The sequence below is a fragment of the Leucopleurus acutus genome (assembly GCF_964270905.1).
Source record: "Leucopleurus acutus genome assembly, contig: HAP1_SCAFFOLD_128, whole genome shotgun sequence".
Lineage (NCBI taxonomy): Eukaryota > Metazoa > Chordata > Mammalia > Artiodactyla > Delphinidae > Leucopleurus > Leucopleurus acutus.
In genome coordinates, this window is record NW_028139171.1 from 300109 (window position 1) to 325950 (window position 25842).

General features: G+C 45.7%; 1 long non-coding RNA gene across 1 annotated transcript in view; it reads left to right on the forward strand.

The window, feature by feature from the left end:
• The window catches only part of LOC309978919, a 289414-nt gene that overhangs the window by 258926 nt on the left and 4646 nt on the right, over positions 1-25842 (forward strand). The window contains exon 2 of the long non-coding RNA XR_014327157.1: positions 24126-24207. This is a non-coding gene — a long non-coding RNA (uncharacterized lncRNA). The remainder of the gene's footprint in view (positions 1-24125; positions 24208-25842) is intronic.

Genomic DNA, 25842 nt, shown 5'->3' on the forward strand with positions numbered 1-25842 from the left:
ACGACAACGGTTTAGGGGGAGCGTACGTGTGAGGGTGCGGGTTAGTGTGAGCGTATGGGTTAGGATTAGGGCACGGGTGAGGGGAAGGCTTCGGGGAAGGGTTAGGGTTAGGGTTCGGGCTAGGGTTAGGGTTTGGGGACGGGCACGTTTTAGTGTCCAGGTGAGGGTACGACAACGGTTTAGGGGGAGCGTACGTGTGAGGACACGGGTTAGTGTGAGCGTAAGGGTTAGGATTAGGGAACGAGTGAGAGAAAGGCTTCGGGGAAGGGTTAGGGTTAGGGTTCGGGCTAGGATTAGGGTTAGGGGACGGGGACGGTTTAGGGTACAGGTGAGGGTACGACAACGGTTTAGGGGGAGCGTACGTGTGAGGGCGCGGGTTAGTGTGAGCATACGGGTTAGGATTAGGGGACGGGTGACGGGAAGGCTTCGGGGAAGGGTTAGGGTTAGGGTTCGGGCTAGGGCTAGGGTTAGGGGAAGGGGACGGTTTAGGGTCCAGGTGAGGGAACGACAACGGTTTATGGGGACCGTACGTGTGAGAGCGCAGGTTAGTGTGAGCATACGGTTTAGGATTAGGGGACCGGTGAGGGGAAGGCTTCGGGGAAGGGTTAGGGTTAGGGTTCGGGCTAGGTTTAGAGTTAGGGGACGGGGACGGTTTAGGGTCCAGGTGAGGGTACGACAACGCTTTAGGGGGAGCGTACGTGTGACGGCGCGGGTTAGTGTGAGCGTACGGGTTAGGATTAGGGGACGGGTGAGGGGAAGATTTCGGGGAAGGGTTAGGGTTAGGGTTCGGGCTAGGGTTAGGGTTAGGGGATGGGGACGGTTTAGGGTCCAGGTGAGGTTACGACAACGGTTTATGGGGAGCGTACGTGTGAGGGCGCGGGTTAGTGTGAACGTACGGGTTAGGATTAGGGGACGGGTGAGGGGAAGGCTTCGGGGAAGGGTTAGGGTTAGGGTTCGGGCTAGGGTTAGGGTTAGGGGATGGGGACGGTTTAGGGTCCAGGTGAGGGTACGACAAAGGTTGAGGGGGAGCGTACGTGTGAGGGCGCGGGTTAGTGTGAGCGTACGGGTTAGGATTAGGGGACGGGTGAGGGGAAGGCTTCGGGGAAGGGTTAGGGTTAGGGTTCGGGCTATGGTTAGGGTTAGGGGATGGGGACGGTTTAGGGTCCAGGTGAGGGTACGCCAACGCTTTAGGGGGAGTGTACGTGTGAGGGCGCGTGTTAGTGTGAGCGTACGGGTTAGGATTAGGGGATGGGTGAGGGGAAGGCTTCGGGGAAGGGTTAGGGTTAGGGTTCGGGCTAGGGTTAGAGTTAGGGGACGGGGACGGTTTAGGGTCCAGGAGAGGGTACGACAACGGTTTAGGGCGAGCGTACGTGTGAGGGCGTGGGTTAGTGTGAGCGTACGGGTTAGGATTATGGGACCGGTGAGGGGAAGGCTTCGGGGAATGGTTAGGCTTAGGGTTCGGGCTAGGGTTAGGGTTAGGGGATGGGGACGGTTTAGGGTCCAGGTGAGGTTACGACAACAGTTTTTGGGGAGTGTACGTGTGAGGGTGCGGGTTAGTGTGAGCGTACGGGTTAGGATTAGGGGACGGGTGAGGGGAAGATTTCGGGGAAGGGTTAGGGTTAGGGTTCGGGCTAGGGTTAGGGTTAGGGGACGGGGATGGTTTAGGGTCCAGGTTCGGTTACGACAACGGTTTATGGGGAGCGTACGTGTGAGGGCGCGGGTTAGTGTGAGCGTACGGGTTAGGATTATGGGACCGGTGAAGGGAAGGCTTCGGGGAAGGGTTAGGTTTAGGGTTCGGGCTAGGGTTAGGGTTAGGGGACGGGGACGGTTTAGGGTCCAGGTGAGGGTACGAAAACGGTTGAGGGGGAGCGTACGTGTCACGGCGCGGGTTAGTGTGAGTGTACGGGTTAGGATTAGGGGACGGGTGAGGGGAAGGCTTCGGGGAAGGTTTAGGGTTAGGGTTCGGGCTAGGGTTAGGGTTAGGGGACGGGGATGGTTTAGGGTCCACGTGAGGGTACGACAGAGCTTTAGGGGGAGCGTACGTGTGAGGGCGCGTGTTAGTGTGAGCGTACGGGTTAGGATTAGGGGACGGGTGAGGGGAAGGCTTCGGGGAAGGTTTAGGGTTAGGGTTCAGGCTAGGGTTAGGGTTATGGGACGGGGACGGTTTAGGGTCCAGGTGAGGGTACGACAACGGTTGAGGGGGAGCGTACGTGTGAGGGCGTGGGTTAGTGTGAGCGTACGGGTTAGGATTAGGGGACGGGTGAGGGCAAGGCTTCGGGGAAGGGTTAGGGTTAGGTTTATTCTTCTTACTGATGTGAAATTAGAGTGACATGTGCCCATTGAAACCGCTACACCTAGTTTCTCACTGGTTCCCCCTATTCCCATTCATCCTCCACACTAACTGCAGACTGTGCGATACCAGAACTTAAAGGCATTGACTCTCCATGTGGGGATATTTTAGTAAAGCGGCTGGAATGTCGATCCGGAGCCCCAGGAGAGGAAAAATGAGGTGCGTTTTAGAAACCTTTCCCAATCATATGGTATACCAGTCGCTGGGTTTCCCAAGCATGGTTTAGCTGTAGGAAGATTCCCTTCAACCTGGAGTGTTGGGACCCTTGGAATGAGTAGCATGAAGTATTGCATTAAACTTTTGGCAGTTGCTCACCAAAGCTCACCAATCCTCTCAGCCCCAAGTGTCCAGCCTTATGTCTTATCCAGCTGTGGGTTTATATGTGGTCAATCCAGGTTGCATCACAGCCCCTGAGCGAATTTTGTAAGAATTTTTCTCTCTTTCATTGTTTCTGCGTTTTGTTTTTAAAATTTATTTCTATAATGGGGTTTAGCTCATTTTCACTGCTGTGTTTGTGCCGCTCTGCACACACTTGATTCCCTTATGTAGATATATCAATACATGGGTTTTAAGATTCTTGTTACTCAGATATATTTCTCTGCGGTGTATAGGGTGTGTTGAGGCCAGTTCATTGAGCAAGGTGTAGATCTTGTCTAATATCTATTTGGTTTATTGAACGGTATCTGTGCTAATTTCAAACTCTGGTTTTATGCATCACCCCACCTCTCCTTTCCCCTTAAGCTGAAATAAGTGTGTTTTCTAAATGTGAGACACTGTTCTGTTCTGTAATTCATTTCTTGTGCAGCCATATTTACCCTCCCTCTATAAGTGATATCTTATGATATGTTTCTTTTTCTGTTTGACTTATTTCAAGTAGTATTATCGGACCTAAACCCACTCTTTATCCTTCTACTAGCCTTATTACATTGATTTCATGGTGAAGAGATATTCCATTGTACATAAGTACCACATCTTCTTTATCCATTGTTCTCTTTCCTGGGATATTTAAGGTGTACTGAAGTTGAGGTTCTTGTAAACAGAGTAGCCCTAAACTGTGGTGTGCTTGTGTCTTGTTGATTTTTAGACTTCCCTAGATATACTCCCATGATTGGAAGTGTCCTATGCTCTGTAGCTCTGTTTTTTAGATGATTTAGGAACCACCATACACTTCTCCAGAGTGGCTCTCGGCAGTTCACACACTGCCCATCAGCGTATAAAGACTCCCTGTTCTCCATGGCCTGTCCTGCATTTCTGGTTTTTACAATTTTTTAGGATGGCCCTTTTGACCAGTGGGTAATGAGACTTCTTTGTTGTGCACATTTGCATTGCTTGCTTGCTTCGTTGCCCATAAAGTGCGCATGCGTTTTTTCCTGGATATAATCAGGAAAAAACGCATACGCCCTTTTGGGCCAACTGCATCATTGTCGAAATTCTGCCGCTTTTCATGTGCTTTAAAGACGAGTCCAATCTATCTCTTGAAATCTGTTTCTTGCAATTCTGTCTTGCATTCAGATCCTCTTCTTTGCCTTACCTCAACATATTTTTGGACGTTAGTTTTCATTTATAACTCTGCAGGTTTGTGAATTGCAGTGACCCTGAGCTCCATTTTATAAGTTGCTCTTTTGTGAGCTGGCCTCAAACCCGCAGGATTGCTTCAGGCCCTATTTTGGCTCGGGTGAGGCGGGCTGAGCCTTTTTTCAATTCTTATTCTTAATGGGAAATTAGAGTGATATGTGCCCGTCCAAACCCCTACAACTATTCTCTCATTGGTTCCCCCTCTTCCCGTTCATCCTCCTCACAATTTGCAAAATGTTTGAAACAGAAGTTGAAATGTGCTGATTCTCCAAGTGGGGAGATTCTAAGTAACGTGGCTGGAATGGTGAACAGGAGCACCAGGAGAGGATAAATGAGCTGCATTTTAGACACATCTCCCGATCACATGGTGTACAGTCCTCTGGGTTTTCCATGCATGTTTTAGCTGTAGGAAGATCCCTTGAACCTGCAGATTTGGGACCCATTGAATGGGTACCAGGTAGTATTACTTTAAAGGGTGTGCATTTCCTCACCCAACCTCACATTTCTCTTAGTGCAAACAGTTTCCAGCCTTATGTCTCATCCTGCTGTGGGTCTAGATGTGTTCAATCCATGTTGCATCACCGGCCCTGAGGAAAAGTTGTAAGAGGTTTTCTCTGTCTCTCTGTCGTTTATTTTTTTCAATTTATTACTATATTGGTTACAGCTGATTTTCAAAGCTCTGTTTCTTGCTGCTGTACATCCACTTGATTCACGTACAGAGAGACATCAGTAAATTCTTTTTCAGATTCTTACCAGTCGTATATATTCTTTTCCGGTGACTTGAGTGTGCTGAGTGCAGTTCTTTTAGCTACTGTGTAGGCCTTGTTGATTATCAGTTTGGTATTTGGAATGGTATCTTTGCTAATTTCAACCTCCTGGATGATGCCTCACCTCTCCCCACCTTTCCCGTTTAGCAGCCTTATGCGTGTTTTCTACATATTTGACTATGTTTTTGTTTTGTAATTTATTTCATGTGTAGCCATTTTGGATTCCACCTTTAAGTGATATCTTATGATATGTGTCTTTTTCTTTTTGAATTATGTCACTTAGAATGATCATACGTAACTCCTCCGGAGTTGTTACAACTGGCCATATTTCATTGATTTCCAGGCTGAATAATATTCCACTCTACCTAAGTACCACATCTGTATCCATTTTTTCTCTCCAGAGACATTTAAGTTATATCCTAGTCGAGGATCTTTTAAACAGAGAGGGGGTAAACACTGGGGTGCCTGTGTCTTCTCGATTTTTGTTTTTCCCAAGATATACGCCCATGAGTGCAAGTGCCCTATGCTCTGTAGCTCATTTTTTAGATGCTTTAGTAAACACAATACACTTCTCCAGAATGGCCGTTGGCAATATACATTTCCACTATAAGTCTCACAGGGCTCCCTCTTCTCCTTGCCCTGTCCTGCATTTCTGTTGTTTACGGTTTATGAGGATGGCTCTTCTGACTGATGCGAAGTGATATCTCTTGTAGTATCGACTTCCAGTGCCCACCTGTTTGGTTGGCTAAAAAAGTGTATGCCCTTTTCTTGAATATATACAGAAAAAAACGCATACACCCTTTTTGGCCAACTGCAATGTTGGCAATGTTCAGCTCCTTTTCTTGTGCTTAATGGCGAGTCCTTTCTACCTCCTCAAATCCCTTTCCTGCCATTCTCCCTTGCTTACAAGTCCTTTTCTCTGACTTTCCTCAAGACATTTTTCAGTGATGGATATTTTCAACTCTGCAGTTTCGTGAATTTTACTGTCCCTGAGTTCCATTGTTCAACTTGTGTTTATGGGAACTGGCCACAAAGCAGCGGGATTTCCTCAAGCCCTATACTGTTTCCATGGGCAACCCTAGCCTTTGGTCAATTCGTCTTCCTGATTGGAAATTAGAGTGACATGTGCCTGTCTGAACACCTAGGACTTGTCTCTCATTGTTCCTCATCCTTCTGCTTCATCCTCTGGACAAATTCCAAACTGTATGCAACAGGATGTTGACAGTGCTGCCATCTCCAAGTGGGGAGACTGTTAGTAAAGACGCTGGATGGGTGAACCCGAGCACCAGGAGATGAGGAGATGAGATGCCTTTTCCAAACTCTTCCCGATCAGACGGTATACCATCCTCTGGGTGTGACAGACATGTTTTAGCAGTAGGAAGAGTCCCATTCATGTAAGGAGAACACCAGGGCTTTTTCAAAATCAGTGTCTACCCGAAACCCAAACTGGGGAATTTTTTAAGCTACGGCTACACATATGTTCATTAAGGGCCTTGGGAAGTAGGCAGAGTCCAAACTTTAGATGACTGAAGTCTTCAGGGTCAGAAGCACTCACCACCAGCTTCCCTTAGGTTACACTTTAACTGTCATTGATAGATGATGTCAATAAAAATATCTATTCTTTTTCAGATTATTTCCCCTTATAGGTTATTGCAAAATGTTGAGTGTAGTTCCCTGTGCTATACAGTAGTTCCTTGTTGATGATCTATTTTATACATAGCAGTGTGTATGTGTTAATCCCAAACTGTTACTTTATCCCTCCTCCCACCTTTCCCCTTTGGTAATAATAAATTATAAGATTTTATACTTCTCAGAAATGGGGGAGCTGAAAGAGAGGTATCATTTTCAATGGAAAAGCATTTAAAACAAGATTGAAGCTTTAACCAAGATTATTAGATGTACATCCTTGGAAAGAAATCACTTCGTTTCTCTAATATTGACCTGACAAATAAGACAAACCTTTTCACTGAACTTGCTTATAATAAAGTGATGGAAATAGCCAATGGAAGCGTTAGAAACATCTTATTTTACCCGAGCCTTATACACTGTTCTATGTTAACTACAGTTTGGCTCACACATCTGTTCATTGAGGTTACAATAGTCTCAATTTCTGTTACTGATCCTCCAGAGTGGACCCCAACAAGTGTCCCCCTGCGCAGTGTCATTGGGGCCAACAGATCGAGACTGAGTTTGGTTCACAAGCAAAGGAAACTTTATATTTTGATCAGAGAATGGAGAGGTGAGAGCATGCACTACCCCGTGGGCTGTGGGCTGGGCTGCTGTGTAGAGATCCTGTCAGAGTCAGTGGGAGGGAGGGGGCGGAGCTCTCGAGGGCCGGGTTGGCTGCAGCTCAGGCTCTATATCGCGGAGTCTGCACTGGGCCCCAGGAGCTGAGGTGTCGACCCAGCCATTCTGCACTAGGAAATCTGGTCTGAAGTGCCGGGTGTGGAACCTCTGCATGCGGGACCCTAGGAGCACATGAAATTAGACAAAGCACAAAGGATAAAAAAGGTTAGACTTGACTTTATTGCCCAGATTCTATTTTTATCTCCCAGGGATTTTTAATGGGCTTTGCTGGGGACAAACCCCTCCTCTGCCTTTTGTCCCGTTCCTCATTCTTGGAGTGCTGAGGGTGCAGACCCTTCTTCTGTAACTGCTGAGTGCTGAGTTGGGAGCCCTCATACCAAGGGGCGAGGGTCAGAGCTTCTCCCCAGCAGCCTCCAGGTGACGTTGATTGTCCCCAGGCCCCCTGCCTCCCTGCTCGTCCACCTGAGCACCAGCATTGGAAGCGTTATAGATTCTAATGACCTTTAAGGGTCCAGGAAAGAGATGTGCAGAGACGCTGTGGGGGCCGGTTTCACCCCGCCCCACATTTGTTCGGCCACCTTAGGCTGACCGTTTCTGCCAGCCTAGATGCTCTGACCAGTAGTCTGCGCTGTCTTCAATTAGGCCCCTGAATTAACGTACAAACAGCACCAGGTGTCAGAGCCCTGCCCGCTCAACTCCCAGACAGTCCAGGGTCAGTGGTGATCAAGGACCATGATGGCCACTGAGTCAACAGCCTTTTGAAGTAAACAGGAGTCCAGCCAGTCTTATTGGCCACCATCATCACGGTGTCTGTAGGCTTTTCTATGGTGACAGTGTGACATACGGTTCCCCCGCCAAGATTATTAGCTCCCCTCTGTGTGCAGTAAGTCCTGCAAGCAGTAGTCTACTCTTTTGGGACACACTCTTGTTGTTTTATGAGAGAAACTCCAGGTCAAGTGATGTTCACACGAGTCGTCATGGTGTCCTGTTGCCCCCGGTTATCTCTCTGGATGTTGGAGTTGGAGGGCCTCCTCACTCGAGGTTGGTGTGCCCACGGAGCAAACCCTGCAACTTCAGGGCATGGTTGGTGGTTAGGATCACCACGTGGGGTCCTTTTCCCTTAGGAGGGAGGTGGCCTTTTGGGCTGCTGATTTCCAGGTTTTTAGATACCGCCAGTATCTTGGCCAGATGTGGCAGTGGGCCAAGCCCCTTGGTGACCGTAGTTTATCCTACCTGGATGGCATTCTTGCATTGTTCCATTTCAAGTGGTCCCAGTTTTTGCACTAATTCTCCAATGGCGATTCACCTTTCACCGGGAATGTAAAGGTCAAAGGGTTTAGCTAAATTAGGGAGTTCCAGGGCAAGGGTCTGAATTGACTGCTCTTTCCATTCTTGAAAGGCCACTTCTGGATTCTATTCAAAAGGATCATCATCTTTTCCTTTCAGTGTTTCATATAATGGCCCAGCTAGTAGACTGCAGTTAGGGATCCAGAAGCAGCAAACCCTGGCCTCCCCAGGAACCCCTAAGCTGTCTTCTAGTTTTAGAAAGGAGTAAGGCCGAAAATGGTTTCTTCCCTTTCCTGGGATGGGCTTCTCCGACCTTCTGTGAGAATGGAGCCCAGGCAGGTCACCACAGTCTGTGATATTTGAGCTTTTTCTTGGACAACTTCTATCCTTTATTGGCTTGGTAGTTCAGAGGCCTCCTTAGTAGGGCTGGCGATCAGAATGTCGTCTGCCTATTGAAGGAGGGTTTCCTTTTCCAGAGGTAGAACTTTTAGGTCTTTAGCTAAGGTTTCCCCAAAAATGGTGTGGGAATTTTTGCACCCTTGGGGCAAGACGGCCCGGAAGTATTGTTTTAGTTGTATGTTGAGTCCTGCCACTCACAAGCCAAAATTTCTTGTGACTCTGGGACTAATGGAATACAAAAGAAGGCATCATTGAAGACTAATACAGAATACCATGTCCTGGTGGTTGGTAGAATGACCAGCAGGGTGTAGGAATTAGGAGCAACTGGAGGTATATCCTCGGTGGCTTCACTGACTGTCCTGACATCCTTTACCAGGTCCCCAGCAGCCCATGGGGCTCTCGTGGTCACACCAATCCCAGAATATGGAGCTCACCTGGGCAGGTACCCCACCCCCACCCAAGCCCACGGGACTCTCGTGGTCAGGCCCCTCCCAGGATACAGAGCTACCCTTGCAGGTACTGTGGCAGGGCTGGGCACACAGGAACCGTGCACATAGCCCTCATTGCAGAGCACCCCCAGCTCACCTGTCGCTCAGAGCTGACACAGAGCACCTCAGAGCAGGACTTGAACTAACAAACAGCAGCTGCGACAGGTCTGTGACCCTGGGCATCACTCTGTGCGGCCTCCCTCCACCTGGTCTTCCAGAGACTTCCACTGCACCCGGGGCACCAGGCCTCTGTCTCCAACCACCACCCACCCCTCCTCTCCCTGACTCCTGGGTTCCTCTCATTAGGAGAGGGTTTTCTTGAAGTTGTCTCCCACTCATGGGCCAGATAAAATGATTAGAAAACAAGCCAAAGCTGCAGCCCCTTGTCTATCCTGACTCTCAGGAGCCCACACCTGTTCCTTGGACCTGGCCGGTTCAGCAAGTTCCATTTTCTGCAACTGTGAGCCCCTGAGGGGTGATGATTGGCTGAGCTGGGCAGCCTTACCGTGCTGGCCAGCCCTCCCCAGGTGTGCCTGGGTTGAGATCAATATAAATACCACTCCAGGCAGCAAGAGCCCCTGCAGCCGTGCCTGACGCCATTTTCTCTGCCCTGTCAGCAGTCTCGGGGCTGGGCTGGTGGGAGGGAGTGAGAGGCCACGGCTTTGTGGGTGGCCCAGTGTGAGTGGGGCTCTGCTGGACTTTCTGCAGCAGTTGCCAGGCTGCCACCTGCTAAAGAAGAGGATGTGTCACCCATACCTGCTGCTGGAATTTCTCCCTGGGCAGAGGTGAGGAAGGAAAAAAGCAGTGGGGGCAGGGACAGGACGGGTATCTCAGGCAGGGAAATGGAAATCTTCCAGAAGAGCACCCAGGGCCAGGACCATCCTGGCTGGCCTGCAGGCACCAAGTCGGCCGGCATGTTGTCACTCGTGTGGCTCTATGGCCCTTCCTCTAGGCTTTCAAGTCCTTGTATATATTCAGGTGTTTTACCTGGGACGGGTGGGAATAGTTCAGCAGCAACTGGCCTGGGGCTCAGCTCACGTTTACTCACAGATGCCTCGGCACGGTGCCCCAGCTTTGCAATGAGGACGCTTGTTGCGTGGGGGCTGCTGGCTGACTGGGAGACGATTCCCCACCACTGACCAACTTCAGAATTGTTTACAACTGGAGCAAGTGCCCTGATACGGTTTTCCTCTGTGGAACTGGTGGGTTCTGTGTTTTTTTTCTCTTTTTCGTTTTTGGTTCAAGGTAGATTTTATTCCTCTTTTTTGTATTTACAGATAGAAGCATGGAAATAATTTATTCATATAAATACATGTATGTGAAGGGAATAATTGTTTTTTCTGTTTTATTTTTTAAATTTTATTTCTTTTCAATTTTGAATTTTACTTTATATTTTTATACAGCAGGTTCTTATTGGTTATCTATTTTATACATATAAATGTATACATGCCAATCCCAGTCTCTCAACTCCTCCCACCACCATCCCCCCAACAGCTTTCCCCCCTTGTTGTCCATACATTTGTTGTCTACATCTGTTGCTCTATTTATGCCTTGCAAAATGGTTAATCTGTACGGTTTTTCTAGGTTCCACATATATGCATGAATATACAAGATTTGTTTTTCTCTTTCTGACTTACTTCACTCTGTATGACAGTCTCTAGATCCATCGACGTCTCTACAAATGACCCAATTTCATTCCTTTTCATGGCTTAGTAATATTCCATTTTATATACGTACCACAGCTTTATGCATTCGTCTGTCTGTGGGCATTTAGGTTGCTTCCATTACCTCGATATTGTAAATAGTGATGCAATGAACATTGCGGTGAATGTCTCTTTTTGATTTATGGTTTTGTCTGGGTATATGTCCAGTACTGGGATTGCTGTATCATATGGTAATTCTATTGTTAGTTTCTTAAGAAACTCCATATTGTTCTCCATAGTGAATGTAACAATTTATATTCCCAACAATAGTGGAAGAGGGTTCCTTTTCTCCACACCCTTTCCAGCATTTATTGTTTGTAGATTTTCAGATGATGCCCATTATAACAGGTGTGAGGTGATACCTCATTGTTGAGTCCATTTTGTTGAGCAAAGGGTAGGTCTTGTCTATTACACATTTGGCTTATGGAACATTATCTGTGCTAATGTCAAACTCTGGTTTTATGCAGCACCCCAAATCACCTTCCCCCTTAAAAAAGCATAAGTTGCTTTTCTAAACTTGAGACCCTGTTCTGTTTTATAATTCAGTTCATGTGTAGCCAAGTTCACATTCTGTGTATTAGTGATATCTTATGATGTTTCTTTTTCTGTGTGACTTATTTCAGTTAGAATCATCATACCTGAATCCACTCATTATGCTGCTATGGGCCTGATGACATAGATTTCATTGCTGAGTGATATTGCATTGTACGTAAGTACCACAACTTCTTTATCCATATTTCACTTTCTGCGCTATTGAACTTGTACCGTAAATGAGGTTCTTGTAAACAGAGCCATCCCAAACTTTGGGGTGGCTGTGTCTTTTTGATTTTACTTTCCCTAAGCTACAGCACCATAAGTGGAAGTGCCCTAGGCTCACTTGCGTTGTTTTTTAGATGTTTCAGAAAACACCATACACTTCTCCCGAGTGGCTGTTGGCAATTTACATCCCGCCCATCAGCATAACAAGGCTCCCAGTTCTCCATGGCCTGTCCTGCCTTTCTGGATTTTACACTTTTTTCAGATGGCCCTTTTGACCGGGAGGAAGTGAGACTTCATTGTAGTGCAGATTTCCTTTGCAAGCTTGCTTGGTTGGCCAAAAAGTGCGTATGCGTTTTTTCCTGAATATATGCAGGAAAAAACGCATACGCCCTTTTTGGCCAAGTGCATCATTGTCCACATTCTGCCTCTTTTCCTATATTTTAAATGCAATTCCAGTCTACCTCCTGAAATCGGATTCCTGCAATTCTGCCCCGCTTTCAAGTCTTCTTGTCAGCCTTACTTCAGTATATTTTTGGACGATAGCTGTTATTTATAACTCTGCAGGTTTGTGAATTACAGTGCCCCTGAGCTCCTTACTTCTACTCGCTTTCTTGTGAGCTGGCCACAACCCCGCAGGATTGCTTCAGGCCTTAATCTCGTTCCGGCCGGGATGCTGAGCTTTTGGTTAATTCCTATTCCTGGTGCGAAATGAGAGTTAAATTTGCCCGTCCAGACACGTCCAGCTAGTCTCTCATTGGTTCTCCCTATTCCTGTTCATTTTCCGCAGAAATTCCAAACTGGGCCAAACAGGAGGTTAAAGGCACTGACTCTCCAAGTCGGGAGAGTGTTAGTAAAGCGTCTGGAATGTTGCACCCGAGTACCAGGGGACGAGAACTGAGACATATTGGAACACGTCTCCCGATCACATGGTTGATCATACTCTGGGCTCCGCATGCATGTTTTAGCTGAAGGAAGAATCCCTTAAACCTGGAGAGTTGAGACCCGTGGAATGGGTACCATGCAATATGACTTCAAAGGGTCTTCATTTGCTCACCGAACCTCTCCAATCCTATCACTGCTGCATTTAGGCCCCTGTACAGACGCTTGATTCTCTTTCAGGGAAATAGCAATCCATAGGTTTTAAGATACTTACTAGTCAGGTACGTTCTTAGGCATTTAATATGGGGTGTTGAGTCCATTTCATTGAGCAAGGAGTATCTCTTGTCTATTCAGTATCTGGCTTAAGGAACTTTATCTGTGCTCATTATAATCTCTGGTTTTATGCAACACCGCCACTCACCTTTCCTCTTAAGCAAGCATAAGTTGGTTTTCTAAATTTGTGATCCTGTTCTATTTTGTAATTCAGTTCCTGTATAGCCAAGTTTACATTCCGTGTATTAGTGATATCTTATGATGTTTCTTTTTCTGTGTGACTTATTTCAGTTAGAATCATCATACCTGAATCCACTCATTATGCTGCTACGGGCCTGATGACATAGATTTCATTGCTGAGTGATATTGCATCGTACGTAAGTACCACAACTTCTTTATCCATTTTTCACTTTCTGCGATATTGAACTTGTACCATAAACGAGGTTCTTGTAAACAGAGCCGTCCCAAACTTTGGGGAGGCTGTGTCTTTTTGATTTTAATTTCCCTAAGCTATAGGACCATAAGTGGAAGTGCCCTAGGCTCTGTTGCTTTGTTTTTTAGATGTTTAAGGAAACACCATACACTTCTCCCAAGTGGCTGTTGGCAATTAACATACCGCCCATCAGCATAACAAGGCTCCCAGTTCTCCATGGCCTGTCCTGCCTTTCTGGATTTTACACTTTTTTCAGGTGGCCGTTTTGACCGTGGGGAAGTGAGACTTCATTGTAGTGCAGATTTCCTTTGCAAGCTTGCTTGGTTGGCCAAAAAGGGCGTATGCATTTTTTCCTGAATATATTCAGGAAAAAACGCATACGCCCTTTTTGGCCAAGTGCATCATTGTGGACGTTCTGCCTCTTTTCCTATGCTTTAAATGCAATTCCAGTCTACCTCCTGAAATCGGTTTCCTGCAATTCTGCCCCGCTTTCAAGTCCTCTTGGCAGCCTTACTTCAGTATATTTTTGGACGATAGCTGTCATTTATAACTCTGCAGGTTTGTGAATTACACTGCCCCTGAGCTCCTTTCTTCAACTCGCTTTCTTGTGAGCTGGCCGCAACACCGCAGGATTGCTTCAGGCCCTAATCTGGTTCCGGCACGGCACGCTGAGCCTTTGGTTAATTCCTCTTCCTGGTGGGAAATGAGAGTTAAATTTGCCCGTCTAGACTCCTCCAGCTAGTCTCTCTTTGGCTCTCCCTATTCCTGTTCATCTTCCGCAGAAATTGCAAACTGGGCCAAACAGGAGGTTAAAGGCACTGACTCTCCAAGTCGGGAGAGTGTTAGTAAAGCGTCTGGAATGTTGCACCCGAGTACCAGGGGACGAGAACTGAGGCATATTGGAACACGTCTCCCGATCCCATGGTTGATCATACTCTGGGTTCCACGTGCATGTTTTAGCTGAAGGAAGAATCCCTTAAACCAGGAGAGTTGAGACCCGTGGAATGGGTACCATGCAATATGACTTCAAAGGGTCTTCATTTGCTCACCGAACCTCTCCAATCCTATCACTGCTGCGTTTATGCCCCTGTACACACGCTTGATTTTCTTTCAGAGACATAGCAATCCATAGGTTTTAAGATACTTACTAGTCAGGTACATTCTTAGGCGTTTAATATGGGGTGTTGAGTCCATTTCGTTGAGCAAGGAGTAGCTCTTGTCTATTCCATATTTGGCTTAAGGAACTTTATCTGTGCTCATTTCAATCTCTGGTTTGATGCAGCACCCCAACTCACCTTTTCGCTTAAGCAAGCATAAGTTGGTTTTCTAAATTTGAGACCCTGTTCTGTTTTGTAATCCAGTTCCTGTGTAGCCAAGTTTACATTCCGTGTATTAGTGATATCTTATGATGTTTCTTTTTCTGTGTGACTTATTTCAGTTAGAATCATCATACCTGAATCCATTCATTATACTGCTACGGGCCTGATGACATAGATTTCATTGCTGAGTGATATTGCATTGTACGTAAGTACCACAACTTCTTTATCCATATTTCACTTTCTGCGCTATTGAACTTGTACCGTAAACGAGGTTCTTGTAAACAGAGCCGTCCCAAACTTTGGGGTGGCTGTGTCTTTTTCATTTTAATTTCCCTAAGCTATAGGACCATAAGTGGAAGTGCCCTAGGCTCTGTTGCTTTGTTTTTTAGATGTTTAAGGAAACACCATACACTTCTCCCAAGTGGCTGTTGGCAATTAACATACCGCCCATCAGCATAACAAGGCTCCCAGTTCTCCATGGCCTGTCCTGCCTTTCTGGATTTTACACTTTTTTCAGATGGCCTTTTTAACCGTGGGGAAGTGAGACTTCATTGTAGTGCAGATTTCCTTTGCAAGCTTGCTTGGTTGGCCAAAAAGGGCGTATGCGTTTTTTCCTGAATATATTCAGGAAAAAACGCATACGCCCTTTTTGGCCAAGTGCATCATTGTGGACGTTCTGCCTCTTTTCCTATGCTTTAAATGCAATTCCAGTCTACCTCCTGAAATCGGTTTCCTGCAATTCTGCCCCGCTTTCAAGTCCTCTTGGCAGCCTTACTTCAGTATATTTTTGGACGATAGCTGTCATTTATAACTCTGCAGGTTTGTGAATTACAGTGCCCCTGAGCTCCTTTCTTCAACTCGCTTTCTTGTGAGCTGGCCGCAACACCGCAGGATTGCTTCAGGCCCTAATCTGGTTCCGGCACGGCACGCTGAGCCTTTGGTTAATTCCTCTTCCTGGTGGGAAATGAGAGTTAAATTTGCCCGTCCAGACACCTCCAGCTAGTCTCTCATTGGTTCTCCCTATTCCTGTTCATCTTCCGCAGAAATTGCAAATGGGCCAAACAGGAGGTTAAAGGCACTGACTTTCCAAGTCGGGAGAGTGTTAGTAAAGCATCTGGAATGTTGCACCCGAGTACCAGGGGACGAGAACTGAGACATATTGGAACACGTCTCCCGATCACACGGTTGAACATACTCTGGGTTCCACATGCATGTTTTAGCTGAAGGAAGCATCCCTTAAACCTGGAGACTTGAGACCCGTGGAATGGGTTCCATGCAATATGACTTCAAAGGGTCTTCATTTGCTCACCAAACCTCTCCAATCCTATCACTGCTGCGTTTATGCCCCTGTACACTCGCTTGATTCTCTTTCAGAGACATAGCAATCCATAGGTTTTAAGATACTTACTAGTCAGGTACATTCTTAGGCGTTTAATATGGGGTGTTGAGTCCATTTCGTTGAGCAAGGAGTAGCTCTTGTCTATTCCATATTTGGCTTAAGGAACTTTATCTGTGCTCATTTCAATCTCTGGTTTGATGCAGCACCCCAACTCACCTTTTCGCTTAAGCAAGCATAAGTTGGTTTTCTAAATTTGAGACCCTGTTCTGATTTGTAATCCAGTTCCTGTGTAGCCAAGTTTACATTCCGTGTATTAGTGATATCTTATGATGTTTCTTTTTCTGTGTGACTTATTTCAGTTAGAATCATCATACCTGAATCCACTCATTATGCTGCTATGGGCCTGATGACATAGATTTCATTGCTGAGTGATATTGCATTATACGTAAGTACCACAACTTCTTTATCCATATTTCACTTTCTGCGCTATTGAACTTGTACCGTAAATGAGGTTCTTGTAAACAGAGCCGTCCCAAACTTTGGGGTGGCTGTGTCTTTTTGATTTTAATTTCCCTAAGCTATAGGACCATAAGTGGAAGTGCCCTAGGCTCTGTTGCTTTGTTTTTTAGATGTTTAAGGAAACACCATACACTTCTCCAAGTGGCTGTTGGCAATTAACATACCGCCCATCAGCATAACAAGGCTCCCAGTTCTCCATGGCCTGTCCTGCCTTTCTGGATTTTACACTTTTTTCAGGTGGCCGTTTTGACCATGGGGAAGTGAGACTTCATTGTAGTGCAGATTTCCTTTGCAAGCTTGCTTGGTTGGCCAAAAAGGGCGTATGCGTTTTTTCCTGAATATATTCAGGAAAAAACGCATACGCCCTTTTTGGCCAAGTGCATCATTGTGGACGTTCTGCCTCTTTTCCTATGCTTTAAATGCAATTCCAGTCTACCTCCTGAAATCGGTTTCCTGCAATTCTGCCCCGCTTTCAAGTCCTCTTGGCAGCCTTACTTCAGTATATTTTTGGACGATAGCTGTCATTTATAACTGCAGGTTTGTGAATTACACTGCCCCTGAGCTCCTTTCTTCAACTCGCTTTCTTGTGAGCTGGCCGCAACACCGCAGGATTGCTTCAGGCCCTAATCTGGTTCCGGCACGGCACGCTGAGCCTTTGGTTAATTCCTCTTCCTGGTGGGAAATGAGAGTTAAATTTGCCCGTCTAGACTCCTCCAGCTAGTCTCTCTTTGGCTCTCCCTATTCCTGTTCATCTTCCCCAGAAATTGCAAACTGGGCCAAACAGGAGGTTAAAGGCACTGACTCTCCAAGTCGGGAGAGTGTTAGTAAAACGTCTGGAATGTTGCACCCGAGTACCAGGGGACGAGAACTGAGGCATATTGGAACACGTCTCCCGATCCCATGGTTGATCATACTCTGGGTTCCACGTGCATGTTTTAGCTGAAGGAAGAATCCCTTAAACCAGGAGAGTTGAGACCCGTGGAATGGGTACCATGCAATATGACTTCAAAGGGTCTTCATTTGCTCACCGAACCTCTCCAATCCTATCACTGCTGCGTTTATGCCCCTGTACACATGCTTGATTTTCTTTCAGAGACATAGCAATCCATAGGTTTTAAGATACTTACTAGTCAGGTACATTCTTAGGCGTTTAATATGGGGTGTTGAGTCCATTTCGTTGAGCAAGGAGTAGCTCTTGTCTATTCCATATTTGGCTTAAGGAACTTTATCTGTGCTCATTTCAATCTCTGGTTTGATGCAGCACCCCAACTCACCTTTTCGCTTAAGCAAGCATAAGTTGGTTTTCTAAATTTGAGACCCTGTTCTGATTTGTAATCCAGTTCCTGTGTAGCCAAGTTTACATTCCGTGTATTAGTGATATCTTATGATGTTTCTTTTTCTGTGTGACTTATTTCAGTTAGAATCATCATACCTGAATCCACTCATTATGCTGCTACGGGCCTGATGACATAGATTTCATTGCTGAGTGATATTGCATTGTACGTAAGTACCACAACTTCTTTATCCATATTTCACTTTCTGCGCTATTGAACTTGTACCGTAAACGAGGTTCTTGTAAACAGAGCCTTCCCAAACTTTGGGGTGGCTGTGTCTTTTTCATTTTAATTACCCTAAGCTATAGGACCATAAGTGGAAGTGCCCTAGGCTCTGTTGCTTTGTTTTTTAGATGTTTAAGGAAACACCATACACTTCTCCCAAGTGGCTGTTGGCAATTAACATACCGCCCATCAGCATAACAAGGCTCCCAGTTCTCCATGGCCTGTCCTGCCTTTCTGGATTTTACACTTTTTCCAGATGGCCCTTTTGACCGTGGGGAAGTGAGACTTCATTGTAGTGCAGATTTCCTTTGCAAGCTTGCTTGGTTGGCCAAAAAGGGCGTATGCGTTTTTTCCTGAATATATTCAGGAAAAAACGCATACGCCCTTTTTGGCCAAGTGCATCATTGTGGACGTTCTGCCTCTTTTCCTATGCTTTAAATGCAATTCCAGTCTACCTCCTGAAATCGGTTTCCTGCAATTCTGCCCCGCTTTCAAGTCCTCTTGGCAGCCTTACTTCAGTATATTTTTGGACGATAGCTGTCATTTATAACTCTGCAGGTTTGTGAATTACACTGCCCCTGAGCTCCTTTCTTCAACCCTCTTTCTTGTGAGCTGGCCGCAACACCGCAGGATTGCTTCAGGCCCTAATCTGGTTCCGGCACGGCACGCTGAGCCTTTGGTTAATTCCTCTTCCTGGTGGGAAATGAGAGTTAAATTTGCCCGTCTAGACTCCTCCAGCTAGTCTCTCTTTGGCTCTCCCTATTCCTGTTCATCTTCCGCAGAAATTGCAAACTGGGCCAAACAGGAGGTTAAAGGCACTGACTCTCCAAGTCGGGAGAGTGTTAGTAAAGCGTCTGGAATGTTGCACCCGAGTACCAGGGGACGAGAACTGAGGCATATTGGAACACGTCTCCCGATCCCATGGTTGATCATACTCTGGGTTCCACGTGCATGTTTTAGCTGAAGGAAGAATCCCTTAAACCAGGAGAGTTGAGACCCGTGGAATGGGTACCATGCAATATGACTTCAAAGGGTCTTCATTTGCTCACCGAACCTCTCCAATCCTATCAGTGCTGCGTTTATGCCCATGTACACACGCTTGATTTTCTTTCAGAGACATAGCAATCCATAGGTTTTAAGATACTTACTAGTCAGGTACATTCTTAGGCGTTTAATATGGGGTGTTGAGTCCATTTCGTTGAGCAAGGAGTAGCTCTTGTCTATTCCATATTTGGCTTAAGGAACTTTATCTGTGCTCATTTCAATCTCTGGTTTGATGCAGCACCCCAACTCACCTTTTCGCTTAAGCAAGCATAAGTTGGTTTTCTAAATTTGAGACCCTGTTCTGATTTGTAATCCAGTTCCTGTGTAGCCAAGTTTACATTCCGTGTATTAGTGATATCTTATGATGTTTCTTTTTCTGTGTGACTTATTTCAGTTAGAATCATCATACCTGAATCCACTCATTATGCTGCTATGGGCCTGATGACATAGATTTCATTGCTGAGTGATATTGCATTATACGTAAGTACCACAACTTCTTTATCCATATTTCACTTTCTGCGCTATTGAACTTGTACCGTAAATGAGGTTCTTGTAAACAGAGCCGTCCCAAACTTTGGGGTGGCTGTGTCTTTTTGATTTTAATTTCCCTAAGCTATAGGACCATAAGTGGAAGTGCCCTAGGCTCTGTTGCTTTGTTTTTTAGATGTTTAAGGAAACACCATACACTTCTCCAAGTGGCTGTTGGCAATTAACATACCGCCCATCAGCATAACAAGGCTCCCAGTTCTCCATGGCCTGTCCTGCCTTTCTGGATTTTACACTTTTTTCAGGTGGCCGTTTTGACCGTGGGGAAGTGAGACTTCATTGTAGTGCAGATTTCCTTTGCAAGCTTGCTTGGTTGGCCAAAAAGGGCGTATGCGTTTTTTCCTGATTCAGGAAAAAACGCATACGCCCTTTTTGGCCAAGTGCATCATTGTGGACGTTCTGCCTCTTTTCCTATGCTTTAAATGCAATTCCAGTCTACCTCCTGAAATCGGTTTCCTGCAATTCTGCCCCGCTTTCAAGTCCTCTTGACAGCCTTACTTCAGTATATTTTTGGATGATAGCTGTCATTTATAACTCTGCAGGTTTGTGAATTACAGTGCCCCTGAGCTCCTTTCTTCAACTCGCTTTCTTGTGAGCTGGCCGCAACACCGCAGGATTGCTTCAGGCCCTAATCTGGTTCCGGCACAGCATGCTGAGCCTTTGGTTAATTCCTCTTCCTGGTGGGAAATGAGAGTTAAATTTGCCCGTCCAGACACCTCCAGCTAGTCTCTCATTGGTTCTCCCTATTCCTGTTCATCTTCCTCAGAAATTGCAAATGGGCCAAACAGGAGGTTAAAGGCACTGACTCTCCAAGTCGGGAGAGTGTTAGTAAAGCGTCTGGAATGTTACACCCGAGTACCAGGGGACGAGAATTGAGACATATTGGAACACGTCTCCCGATCACACGGTTGATCATACTCTGGGTTCCACGTGCATGTTTTAGCTGAAGGAAGAATCCCTTAAACCTGGAGAGTTGAGACCCGTGGAATGGGTACCATGCAATATGACTTCAAAGGGTCTTCATTTGCTCACCGAACCTCTCCAATCCTATCACTGCTGCGTTTATGCCCCTGTACACACGCTTGATTTTCTTTCAGAGACATAGCAATCCATAGGTTTTAAGATACTTACTAGTCAGGTACATTCTTAGGCGTTTAATATGGGGTGTTGAGTCCATTTCGTTGAGCAAGGAGTAGTTCTTGTCTATTCCATATTTGGCTTAAGGAACTTTATCTGTGCTCATTTCAATCTCTGGTTTTATGCAGCACCCCAACTCACCTTTCCCCTTAAGCAAGCATAAGTTGGTTTCCTAAATTTGAGACCCTGTTCTGTTTTGTAATCCAGTTCCTGTGTAGCCAAGTTTACCTTCCGTGTATTAATGATATCTTATGATGTTTGTTTTTCTGTGTGACTTATTTCAGTTAGAATCATCATACCTGAATCCACTCATTATGCTGCTACGGGCCTGATGACATAGATTTCATTGCTGAGTGATATTGCATTGTACGTAAGTACCACAACTTCTTTATCCATTTTTCACTTTCTGCGATATTGAACTTGTACCATAAACGAGGTTCTTGTAAACAGAGCAGTCCCAAACTTTGGGGTGGCTGTGTCTTTTTGATTTTAATTTCCTTAAGCTATAGGACCATAAGTGGAAGTGCCCTAGGCTGTGTTGCTTTGTTTTTTAGATGTTTCAGGAAACACTACAAACCTCTCCAGAGTGGCTGTTGGCAATTTACATCCCGCCCATCAGCATAACAAGGCTCCCAGTTCTCCATGGCCTGTCCTGCCTTTCTGGATTTTACACTTTTTTCAGATGGCCCTTTTGACCGGGGGGAAGTGAGACTTCATTGTAGTGCAGATTTCCTTTGCAAGCTTGCTTGGTTGGCCAAAAAGGGCGTATGCGTTTTTTCCTGAATATATTCAGGAAAAAACGCATACGCCCTTTTTGGCCAAGTGCATCATTGTGGACGTTCTGCCTCTTTTCCTATGCTTTAAATGCAATTCCAGTCTACCTCCTGAAATCGGTTTCCTGCAATTCTGCCCCGCTTTCAAGTCCTCTTGGCAGCCTTACTTCAGTATATTTTTGGACGATAGCTGTCATTTATAACTCTGCAGGTTTGTGAATTACAGTGCCCCTGAGCTCCTTTCTTCAACTCGCTTTCTTGTGAGCTGGCCGCAACACCGCAGGATTGCTTCAGGCCCTAATCTGGTTCCGGCATGGCACGCTGAGCCTTTGGTTAATTCCTCTTCCTGGTGGGAAATGAGAGTTAAATTTGCCCGTCCAGACACCTCCAGCTAGTCTCTCATTGGTTCTCCCTATTCCTGTTCATCTTCCGCAGAAATTGCAAATGGGCCAAACAGGAGGTTAAAGGCACTGACTCTCCAAGTCGGGAGAGTGTTAGTAAAGCGTCTGGAATGTTACACCCGAGTACCAGGGGACGAGAATTGAGACATATTGGAACACGTCTCCCGATCACACGGTTGATCATACTCTGGGTTCCACGTGCATGTTTTACCTGAAGGAAGAATCCCTTAAACCTGGAGAGTTGAGACCCGTGGAATGGGTACCAAGCAATATGACTTCAAAGGGTCTTCATTTGTTCACCGAACCTCTCCAATCCTATCACTGCTGCGTTTATGCCCCTGTACACACGCTTGATTCTCTTTCAGAGACATAGCAATCCATAGGTTTTAAGATACTTACTAGTCAGGTACATTCTTAGGCGTTTAATATGGGCTGTTGTGTCCATTTCGTTGAGCAAGGAGTAGTTCTTGTCTATTCCATATTTGGCTTAAGGAACTTTATCTGTGCTCATTTCAATCTCTGGTTTTATGCAGCACCCCAACTCACCTTTCCCCTTAAGCAAGCATAAGTTGGTTTTCTAAATTTGAGACCCTGTTCTGATTTGTAATCCAGTTCCTGTGTAGCCAAGTTTACATTCCGTGTATTAGTGATATCTTATGATGTTTCTTTTTCTGTGTGACTTATTTCAGTTAGAATCATCATACCTGAATCCACTCATTATGCTGCTACGGGCCTGATGACATAGATTTCATTGCTGAGTGATATTGCATTGTACGTAAGTACCACAACTTCTTTATCCATTTTTCACTTTCTGTGATATTGAACTTGTACCGTAAACGATGTTCTTGTAAACAGAGCCGTCCCAAACTTTGGGGTGGCTGTGTCTTTTTGATTTTAATTTCCCTAAGCTATAGGACCATAAGTGGAAGTGCCCTAGGCTCTGTTGCTTTGTTTTTTAGATGTTTCAGGAAACACCATACACCTCTCCCGAGTGGCTGTTGGCAATTTACATCCCGCCCATCAGCATAACAAGGCTCCCAGTTCTCCATGGCCTGTCCTGCCTTTCTGGATTTTACACTTTTTTCAGATGGCCCTTTTGACCGGGGGGAAGTGAGACTTCATTGTAGTGCAGATTTCCTTTGCAAGCTTGCTTGGTTGGCCAAAAAGGGCGTATGCTTTTTTTCCTGAATATATTCAGGAAAAAACGCATACGCCCTTTTTGGCCAAGTGCATCATTGTGGACGTTCTGCCTCTTTTCCTATGCTTTAAATGCAATTCCAGTCTACCTCCTGAAATCAGTTTCCTGCAATTCTGCCCTGCTTTCAAGTCCTCTTGGCAGCCTTACTTCAGTATATTTTTGGATGATAGCTGTCATTTATAACTCTGCAGGTTTGTGAATTACAGTGCCCCTGAGCTCCTTTCTTCAACTCGCTTTCTTGTGAGCTGGCCGCAACACCACAGGATTGCTTCAGGCCCTAATCTGGTTCCGGCACGGCACGCTGAGCCTTTGGTTAATTCCTCTTCCTGGTGGGAAATGAGAGTTAAATTTGCCCGTCCAGACACCTCCAGCTAGTCTCTCATTGGTTCTCCCTATTCCTGTTCATCTTACGCAGAAATTGCAAACTGGACCAAACAGGAGGTTAAAGGCACTGACTCTCCAAGTCGGGAGAGTGTTAGTAAAGCGTCTGGAATGTTGCACCCGAGTACCAGGGGACGAGAACTGAGACATATTGGAACACGTCTCCCGATCACACGGTTGATCATACTCTGGGTTCCACGTGCATGTTTTACCTGAAGGCAGAGTCCCTTAAACCTGGAGAATTGAGACCCGTGGAATGGGTACCATGCAATATGACTTCAAAGGGTCTTCATTTGCTCACCGAACCTCTCCAATCCTATCACTGCTGCGTTTATGCCCCTGTACACACGCTTGATTTTCTTTCAGAGACATAGCAATCCATAGGTTTTAAGATACTTACTAGTCAGGTACATTCTTAGGCGTTTAATATGGGGTGTTGAGTCCATTTCGTTGAGCAAGGAGTAGTTCTTGTCTATTCTATATTTGGCTGAGGAACTTTATCTGTGCTCATTTCAATCTCTGGTTTGATGCAGTACCCCAACTCACCTTTCTCCTTAAGCAAGCATAAGTTGGTTTTCTAAATTTGAGACCCTGTTCTGTTTTGTAATCCAGTTCCTGTGTAGCCAAGTTTACATCCCGTGTATTAGTGATATCTTATGATGTTTCTTTTTCTGTGTGACTTATTTCAGTTAGAATCATCATACCTGAATCCACTCATTGTGCTGCTATGGGCCTGATGACATAGATTTCATTGCTGAGTGATATTGCATTGTACGTAAGTACCACAACTTCTTTATCCATTTTTCACTTTCTGCGCTATTGAACTTGTACCGTAAACGAGGTTCTTGTAAACAGAGCCGTCCCAAACTTTGGGGTGGCTGTGTCTTTTTGATTTTAATTTCCCTAAGCTATAGGACCATAAGTGGAAGTGCCCTAGGCTCTGTTGCTTTGTTTTTTAGATGTTTCAGGAAACACCATACACCTCTCCCGAGTGGCTGTTGGCAATTTACATCCCGCCCATCAGCATAACAAGGCTCCCAGTTCTCCATGGCCTGTCCTGCCTTTCTGGAGTTTACACTTTTTTCAGATGGCCCTTTTGACCGGGGGGAAGTGAGACTTCATTGTAGTGCAGATTTCCTTTACAAGCTTGCTTGGTTGGCCAAAAAGGGCGTATGCGTTTTTTCCTGAATATATTCAGGAAAAAACGCATACGCCCTTTTTGGCCAAGTGCATCATTGTGGACGTTCTGCCTCTTTTCCTATGCTTTAAATGCAATTCCAGTCTACCTCCTGAAATCGGTTTCCTGCAATTCTGCCCCGCTTTCAAGTCCTCTTGACAGCCTTACTTCAGTATATTTTTGGATGATAGCTGTCATTTATAACTCTGCAGGTTTGTGAATTACAGTGCCCCTGAGCTCCTTTCTTCAACTCGCTTTCTTGTGAGCTGGCCGCAACACCGCAGGATTGCTTCAGGCCCTAATCTGGTTCCGGCACAGCATGCTGAGCCTTTGGTTAATTCCTCTTCCTGGTGGGAAATGAGAGTTAAATTTGCCCGTCCAGACACCTCCAGCTAGTCTCTCATTGGTTCTCCCTATTCCTGTTCATCTTCCACAGAAATTGCAAATGGGCCAAACAGGAGGTTAAAGGCACTGACTCTCCAAGTCGGGAGAGTGTTAGTAAAGCGTCTGGAATGTTACACCCGAGTACCAGGGGACGAGAATTGAGACATATTGGAACACGTCTCCCGATCACACGGTTGATCATACTCTGGGTTCCACGTGCATGTTTTAGCTGAAGGAAGAATCCCTTAAACCTGGAGAGTTGAGACCCGTGGAATGGGTACCATGCAATATGACTTCAAAGGGTCTTCATTTGCTCACCGAACCTCTCCAATCCTATCACTGCTGCGTTTATGCCCCTGTACACACGCTTGATTTTCTTTCAGAGACATAGCAATCCATAGGTTTTAAGATACTTACTAGTCAGGTACATTCTTAGGCGTTTAATATGGGGTGTTGAGTCCATTTCGTTGAGCAAGGAGTAGTTCTTGTCTATTCCATATTTGGCTTAAGGAACTTTATCTGTGCTCATTTCAATCTCTGGTTTTATGCAGCACCCCAACTCACCTTTCCCCTTAAGCAAGCATAAGTTGGTTTCCTAAATTTGAGACCCTGTTCTGTTTTGTAATCCAGTTCCTGTGTAGCCAAGTTTACATTCCGTGTATTAATGATATCTTATGATGTTTCTTTTTCTGTGTGACTTATTTCAGTTAGAATCATCATACCTGAATCCACTCATTATGCTGCTACGGGCCTGATGACATAGATTTCATTGCTGAGTGATATTGCATTGTACGTAAGTACCACAACTTCTTTATCCATTTTTCACTTTCTGTGATATTGAACTT